Source organism: Somniosus microcephalus, chromosome 6 (genome assembly GCF_052327205.1).
Source record: "Somniosus microcephalus isolate GS21.2 chromosome 6, FLI_Smic_1.0, whole genome shotgun sequence".
NCBI lineage: Eukaryota > Metazoa > Chordata > Chondrichthyes > Squaliformes > Somniosidae > Somniosus > Somniosus microcephalus.
Window position 1 is genome coordinate 245804944 of NC_140992.1, and position 8928 is coordinate 245813871.

Here is an 8928-nt window from a genome sequence, read left to right on the forward strand (position 1 = left end):
GAGATGCCGGTGTTGGACTGGGGTGGACAAATGTAAGAAGTCACACAACACCAGGTTATAGTCCAACAGTTTTATTTGAAATCACAAGCTTTCGGAGCGCTGCTCCTTCCAGGTGAAGTGGAGAGATGCATAAAGACACAGCTTATATAGTCAGAGAATAATGCCAGATGATTACAGTTAGAAAGATTACCTGTAATTTCAGGGTCAAATAGGACACCGAGGTTGTGAACAGTCTTGTTCAACCTGAGATGGTGGCCAGGGAGGGGGATGGAATCAGTAGCAAGGGTACAAAGTTTGCGGGAGGGCAGCAAAGACAATGGTTATCTGCAAGAGCATTTCAGCTAGTTCCACTCCCCCGCCCTTTCCCCGTAGCCCTGCAAAAAAATTTCCTTCAGATACTTACCCAATTCCCTTTTGAAAGTCACGACTGAATCTGCCTCCTGGCAGTCATAAAATAACAGCCTCCCTTTCCATGCAGACTGAAACTTATCATGCCAGCTGATTTCACAAGTGAACAGTGAGCCAAGAAAATAAATCTCACGTATCCATGAAAGCACTGTCCAGAAGAGCAGGCTAAACACAACAAGGAAAGCCATCATCTAGGATTTGGACAAATAGCTGCTGATCTTATAACATTGGGCTCAGCTCTATAGGTATTAAGTTAGTTAGTAATACAATACATTGAAGAGTGTGCACATTCTATTCACCTTGCATCTGAGCTGTTGATCCCAGTTGCAAAGCCGGGGCCCATGGGGGGAGTCGCTCTGGCTGTCTGCGTCTCTTCCGCAGCATTGTCCACGCCCTGGTGGCCCTGGAGAAGGAGCATTCAGTCTACGCCTGAGGTACGCTTGAGGTCTTCTGCGACCGGTGAGCATCACAGGGTATAGATTACATCCTAGATTCTCACAATAGCAGTATTAGTGTTTAATTCACTGCCACTTCTCTTCTAGGTATATGCCCACCTTGAAGAAGTTCTGCTCTTCTCTCCGACGGGATTTCCATTTGTCTCTTTTACCTTGTTCATCTTCATTGTTTTCTGTTTAAAAACCTGTTCCATCTCCAACTTTTTCCAGCTCTGACAAAGGGCCATCGACCTGAAACGTGTAACTCAGTTTCTCTCTCCACAGATGCTGCCTGACCTGCTGAGTATTTCCAGCATTTTCTTTTATTTCAGATTTCCAGCATCTGCAGTATTTTGCTTTTGTATTATAATTTAATTATTGTTTATGTTATTGTTTGTTTATTGTATTTGTGGTGCCCTACGGCACCTGCCTTAATATTTTTTGTTTACGTTCAGTGACACTGGGGCAACTCGGTGTTACCCCTAGAGATGTACTAAAAATAAGGCGCAGTTGCAAAGCTTGGGAAGCTATTGAAGGAAACCACACACCTCCCTCTGGGGGATGGGTGCTTAATCAGAGGGAAAGACATTCCTGGGCCTTTGCTATGCACCTCCTAGCAATGGGTTACCAGTCATTCATTGAGACTGCGATGAAAGCTACTCTCTGCATGGCTGTTATTTACTTCAATGTTTTGGGACTGAACAAAATTCAGGTCTAAGAATCAAAGGTAAAAGTAATAAAGTATTTAAAAATAAAGACACTGGCATCTATGGTGGTGGGGACCTCAGGATAAGGCCAAGTAGGATTGTTCACTTCTGACTGAAGGTGCTTGAAAACACTTCAACCTTGCTGTTTAGCTCCATCATGGTTGAGGGTGTGTTAGCAAAGGGTTAATCAAATGGGGCTGATATTGGTTTCTCTTTATATTAATTTAACTGTGTCCAGTAACTTTTCAATTAAAACTGATCTCACTAACAGTTTGATTATCCCTTTGATATGGACAGACCCTGTAACAAGATCTTCAGTGGTTGTTGATGTGAATAGGTATGTAGACAGAACGTCACCGAATAAATTATTCATCTTTCAACTTCACAGTGACATAACAGAAGTGTGATAATTTCATGGTGGTTACGTGTCTGTAAAGTTGAGGGGTGGCTGTATATCGATACATAAATGGCTGGATACAAAGGCCACCCTGGAAGGCGACATCTGTCAAATTAAATGTGGCCTAGGGTCATGGGAATGTAACACATGCACAAGAGTGTTAGAATGCCTTTGATGGTTCTGTAACTGACTTCATCCTAAGAATTTGATTGACAGATCAATCAGGATATGTAAGTTATTGATAGGGGACATGAAAGACAAGAAAGGAACAATAGGTAATACAAAACATAACAGGATTGGGATTAAAAAATACAATATAAAACAGCTGTTGTGGAAAGAGAGACCTCAGAATTCGATGAGGTCTGATCAACTGACCATTTTGCTGTTAACATGTGGATTTTCCAGGTTAAAAACTCATAAGTGTATGTTAATTATTGTGAATAATAATTAGCATATGTTTACTAAATCTGTGAATAGCTACCTGTAATGCTGTGAGCCATATTATTTTGAGGAGTAATTTATATGTAAGATCATCCCTCCTCTAACAAATGGGGATGTTCATAGAGCCTCCTCCTCATGTTAGTTACCTGGTTAACAACAGAAAATGCTGGAAAAACTCAGCAGGTCAGGCAACATTTCTCTCCACGGATGTTGCCTGACCTGCTGAGTTTTTCCAGCATTTTCTGTTGTTATTTCAGATTTCCAACATCTGCAGTATTTTGCTATCGTATTAGTTACCTGGTTGTCCACCATAATTCTAAACTGGTTATAGTAGGGCTAGAAGGCTTTGCTCTGATCCATTTGTTATGGGACCAGTTAGCTCCGTCTATAACCTGCTGTTTTTGATGTTTAGCATACAGCCACTCCCATTGGTCCCCATTGAATTTCTTCACTCAGACGGTTGTGAATCTTCAGAATACTCTACCCCAGAGGGCTGTGGATATATTCAAGACTAAGATTGATAGATTTTTGGACACTGAGGGAATCAAGGGATATGGGGATAGGACGGGAAAGTGGAGTTGAGGTAGATGATCAGCCGTGATCTTATTGAATGGTGGAGCAGGCTCGAGGGGCTGTATGGCCTATTCCTGCTCATAGAATCAAAGGGGGCGATTTTGTCAATGGGGGTGCGTTGGAGGCGGGACTGCTGCTTGTCGGGTCAATGTCCCGCCTCCATCGATTTGTAGCCAATCACGCTATTTTCCCTTGATTGACCTTGTTAAGCCCGCCCAGCAGGCTTAGCAGGCCAATTAAGAGAAAGTCAGTTACAGAGAACGTCAGCATATGACGTTTCATCTGTCAAAAATTTTTGACAGATGAATTGTCATTGTTTGACAGCTCTGTGAAGCTGTCAAACACTGACATTCTTTGTAGTTTGATGAGTTCTTGAATTCAATCTGTCATCTCTGCCACGGAGGTGCAAGACTCTCCACATACCCAACTCTTGAAGTCTGCAGGAAGAAACAAAGGTAAGTAAACTTTTTCTAACACTTTCCACTTACCTCACACACTCACCTCTCCACACTTGCACCCATCACTTACCTTCACAGTGCACTTTTGCACCCCTCCGACCCCCGCAGGCACACTACTCGCCTCGGTAACCCTGGCGGGGTTTGCAGCCTTCGGGAAGTCTGCACTCGTGTGGGTAAAATGGGGATAATCCTCTTATCTGCCTGTTAACTACCTGTTAACAAGCAGTTAAGTGGCACTAATCCCCTTCCCGCCTCCAAGGAGACGGGACCCGGCGCGGGTTGGCTACCCGCCTCCTGGAAAGATGGCACAGAGGCGGGCTGGGGGCGGGTTGGTCACCCGCCCCCAAACTCTGCCATTTTCCCGTCAGTCCTGCCTCCATACCCGCCTCCCCAGGGCTGGCAAGATCGCGCCCATAGAATCATAGAATGGTTACAGCGTGGAAGGCGGCCATTCAGCCGTCGAGCCCGTACCGGCTCTCTGCAAGAACACTTCGACTAGTCTCACTCCCCCGCCCTTTCCTCATAGCCCTGCAAATTTCTTTCCTTCAGATACTTATCCAACACCCTTTTGAAAGCAGTGATTGAATCTGCCTCCACCACCCTTTCAGGCAGTGAATTCCAAATCTTAACCACTCGCTACATAAAAATGTTTTTTCTTACGTCGCATTTAGTTCGTTTGTCAATCACCTTAAATCTGTGTCCTCTGGTTCTCGACCCTTCTGCCAATGGGAACAGTTCCTCTCTATCTACTCTATCCAGACCCCTCAGGATTTGAACACCTCCCTCAAATCTCCTCTCAATCTTCTCTGGTCCAAGGAGAACAACCCCAGCTTCTCTAGTCTATCAACATAACTGAAGTCCCTCATTCCTGGAATCATTCTCGTAAATCTTTCCTGCACCCTCTCCAAGGCCTTCACAACCTTCTTAAAGTGTGGTGCCAAGAATTGCAATAAGTACTCCAGTTGGGGCCGAACCAGTGTTTTATACAGGTTCATCACAATTTCCATACTTTTGTACTCTATGGGCTCGATTTTGTCAATGGGGAGCTTTTGGAGGCAGGACTCCCACTTTTTGGATTGTAGTCCCGCCTCCATCGACTTGTGGCCAACCCATGCTATTTTCTCTTGATTGACCTTGTTAAGCCCACCCAGCGGGCTCAGCAGGCCAATTAAGGGACACCTGGTTACTGGTGACGTCAGCGATTGATAGTTCATCTGTCAAGAGCTTTTGACAGATGAAAAATCAACGTTTGACAGCTCTGTGAAGCTGTCAAACACTGACAATCTGTCTTCTAACCTGAGTCCTTCTACTCAGACTCAGTTAGAGAGCTCTCCAGACCAGAAAGCAGAGGCTGCAGCTTTTGACAGTTCAGCGGCCATTCTGCTTTCTGTGCCGGTGAGCTCAGGGACTCCCGAGAACTGAAGGGAGGAAGCCTGCAGGAGAAAGTAAAGGTAAGTAAAACTTATTAAAACGCATTACACTTACCTCACACACTTACCTCTGCACACATGCACCCATCACTCACCTGCACAACGGACATCTCGACCCCTCCAACCCCTGCAGACCGACGGCCCGCCTCGCTAACTTGGCGTGGTTCGGAGCTGTCGGACAGCCCACACTTCAGGCCTAAAAATAGGGATTAGGCAAAAAACTGCCTGTTAACTACCTGTTAACGGGCGGTTAATTGGCACTAATCCCCTTCCCGCCTCAGGGAGGCGGCTCCCAGCACAGGTCGGGTCCCCGCCTCCTGGGACATTGGCACGGAGGCAGGTTGGGGGAGGGATGGGTTCCTGCCCCCCGATTCTGCAATTTTCCCACCACTCCCGTCTCCAATCCCGCCTCCACGGGGCTTGGAAAACCGAGCCCTATACCTCTATTCATGAAGCCCAGGATCCCGTAAGCCTTTTTAACTGCTTTCTGAACCTGCCCTGCCACCTTCAACGATTTGTGCACACCCCAGGTCTCTCTGTTCGTGCACCCGCTTCAGGATTGTACCATTTAGTTTATATTTCCTCTCCTCATTCTTTCTATCAAAATGTATCACTTCACACTTTTCTGCGTTAAATTTCACCTGCCACATGTCCACCCATTTTACCAGCCTGTCTATGTCTTCCTGAAGTCACTCTCCTTCTCACTGTTCATTATGCTTCCAAGTTTTGTGTCATCTGCAAATTTTGAAATTGTGCCCTATACTCCCACGTCCAAGTCATTAATATAGATCAAGAAAAGCAGTGGTCCTAGAACCAACACCACTGTATACCTTCCTCCAGTCCAAAAAACAACCGTTCACCACTACTCTCTGTTTCCTATCACTTAGCCAATTCCGTATCCATGCTGCCACTGTCCCTTTTATTCCATAGGCTCCCTGTCCTTTTCCATAACTAATCTAAACCTTATGATACTATGATCACTGTTCCCTAAATGTTCACCTACTGACACTTGCTCCACTTGACCTATCTCATTCCCCAGAACCAGATCCAGCAATGCCCCCTTCCATCGTTGGGCCAGAAACGTACTGATCAAGAAAGTTCTCCAGAACACACTTTAGAAATTTGTCCCCCTCTCTGCCCTTTACACTATTACTATCCCAGTCTATATTAGAATAATTGAAGTCCCCCATTATTACTACTCTATAGTTCTTGCACCTCTCTGTAATTTCTCTGCAAATTTGCTCCTCCGTATCTTTCCTACTATTTGCTGGTCTATAGAATACACCGAGTAGTGTAATGGCACCTCTATTATTTCTTAACTCTAACCAAATAAATTCTGTCCTTGACCCCTCCAGGACATCCTTCCTCTCCAGCACTGTAGCATTCTCCTTGACCATTACTGCCACATCACCTCCTATCTTTCCTGAACACTTTATAACCAGGAATATTTAATATTTTGAGCCATGTTATTGCCACAAAATCATATTCCCATGTGGCTATTTGTGCCTGCAGCTCACTTACCTTGGTTTACTATGCATATGGTGGTTCAGTTTCCAAAGGAGTTTTCTCAGATAGCAGATCATGATGGTCCCCGCCACTACAATTATGGCTTGTGCCAGTATCATAAGCATTGAGAGGGTTCTGAACCAGGGGTGTTGTCCTACATTATACATTGTTTCCTAGCTTCTGTATAGCTCTGCTGTTTATGACATTGTTCTGTGTCATCTGTATCCGTATCATGGTCCTGTGGGAAACAAGATCAGTGTAGTATTTGCTCTTTGGCAGTTTTTAACTGGTTAATATGATACCATTTCTTGTACTTAACACCCTTTTTCCCCAGTAACTGAATCAAATAAACCACGGGGTTCAATCGGTCTATAATCGTATGCGGTCCCCACCAACTGGGCTCAAAGGCATACTTCTTTTTCCCATCATTTGGAATCATTATGGTGTCCCCCACCTGATACTCAAAGGGACGTACTTTCTTGTCAAAGTACCTTTTTAATTTGTCTTTTTGACTTCCCCAATTTCGTGGTCACAAATTGATTTATCTGACCGTTGTGATCTACCACTTGTTCCAACCACTTGGAACTACATGGTTCCATTGTCAAGGGGCTCATCCCCGTTATTGTTAGCTGGCCTGGCGTTCTCATGAGTCTCCCCGTCATGGCCTGATATGGGGAGACTCCTGTTGTTTTATGAGGTGTGGACCTCATTGCCATTAAGCACATTGGCAGCATGTTAGTGGGGTGGTCCGCACACAATTTTTTAAACATTAACTTGAGGGTCCTGTTCCCCCTTTTGACTCCTCCGGATGACTGGGGGTGGTGAGCAATATGTAGTTTGTGTTTTATCCCCACATTTCCTGCAGGTGGGTAAAAATCTTACTGGTAAAGTGCGAACCTTGATCACTGTCCACTTGTACCGGTACTCCCCACCTACAAAACATACGATTTAATAGTGTTTTGGCTGCCGTGATTGCGGTGTTGGAGCGGCAGGGGAATGCTTCGATCCATTTAGTGAATTGATCCATCACCACTAGGGAATGCTGAAAATTGCCTTGCGCCTGTGGAAGTGGCCCAATGAAGTCTATCTGGAGGTAAGTCCATGGCCCTTGAGGTGGGGGCGCGCTTTGAAGCAAGGCTCGGTTAGTGCACGTGGGAGGATTGTGCTGCAGGCACGGTAGGCATTGTGCCACATATAGGTTGATTGTTTCCCTCATGGAAGGCCACCAAGCTGTGGATGCTACCTTATAGAAGGTTACCAGGGCCGAATAGTGCCCTGCCGTGGGGTGGGAGTGAAAGAGGGAGAGCAGTTCCTGACCCACCTCTAGTGGAACACACCACCGGGCAGTCGTATGGCTTTCTTTTGAACATCAGCAACTGCTCCGCTGAGTCAGGGGCAGTGGCTAGTGTGGTATTGGGGGCCCAGGCTGTCGGTTGGGGAAGGGGTCTGTCAGGGGCAGTGGCTAGTGTGGTATTGGGGGCCCAGGCTGTCGGTTGGGGAAGGGGTCTGTCGGGCAGTGGCTAGTGTGGTATTGGGGGCCCAGGCTGTCGGTTGGAGAAGGGGTCTGTCAGGGGCAGTGCCTAGTGTGGTATTGGGGGCCCAGGCTGTCGGTTGAGGAAGGGGTCTGTCAGGGGCAGTGTCTAGTGTGGTATTGGGGGCCCAGGCTGTCGGTTGAGGAAGGGGTCTGTCAGGGGCAGTGTCTAGTGTGGTATTGGGGGCCCAGGCTGGCGGTTGAGGAAGGGGTCTGCCTTCCTCGTGTCAGGCACTTACAACGGCGTATGGTCAGTATTGCTGCTGCAGGGGTTTTAAATCTAGGTGGCCTGTTGGGGAGCCCTTGCTAACAGCATTGCAGGGCTCAACAACTATATCCTCTATCTTGCCAACAATCGCAGCGTCCTTGGCTGCTCTGTCTGCTCTGGAATATCCCTCACTATGTGGACCCCCTTTTCTGTGGGCTGCTACCTTTCCTATGAAGCAGGGCTGGGATCGCTGTTTAAGGTATGACCAAAGCAGGCGTAACCAGGGCCCATGGACCAGGGCCTTACCATTTATTGTACGGTAGTCATTTTTGTGGTATGGGGCAAGGAGAGCATGGTGTTTATAGCATAGGCACTATCGGACCAGATATTCACGGGTCTGTCTGAGGTTTCTTTCACGGTGGTTAGAAGTGCGGCGATTTCTGCATATTGTGAGGACTGTCAGTTGCATCGTTGCTGGATGGTTCTCTCTGGGAATACCACAGCATTCCCGGTGTGGGGGGATCCCTCGATGTGATATGAGGACCCATCGATGTAGACATCTGGGGCTCCCTGTATGGGCTCTTTCTGCACAGGATGGGTCTCAAAGTTAATCAGGGGTAGCGGACATTCATGCGGATCACCCTCATAAACCAGAAATTGTGGCAGCAATGTGGTGAGTTTGGAAATGATACCAATGTCTCTTTCCATAAATTCCAATTGCTGAAGCGCTGCGAGGAAACTAGCGAATCTCCAGGTTTCATCAGTAGGTTCAGAGGCGTGTGAGCGCTGTGAATGATGGTCGCTTGTAGCCCAGAAATAAAGGTAAAATGATGTA

The 8928-nt window shown here is 46.6% G+C and overlaps 1 pseudogene; it reads right to left on the reverse strand.

Moving 5' to 3' along the window:
- Nucleotides 1–7116: 7116 nt before the first annotated feature.
- Nucleotides 7117–8562, reverse strand: LOC147116622 (protein NYNRIN-like; annotated as a pseudogene).
- Between the last annotated feature and the right edge of the window lie 366 nt (nt 8563–8928).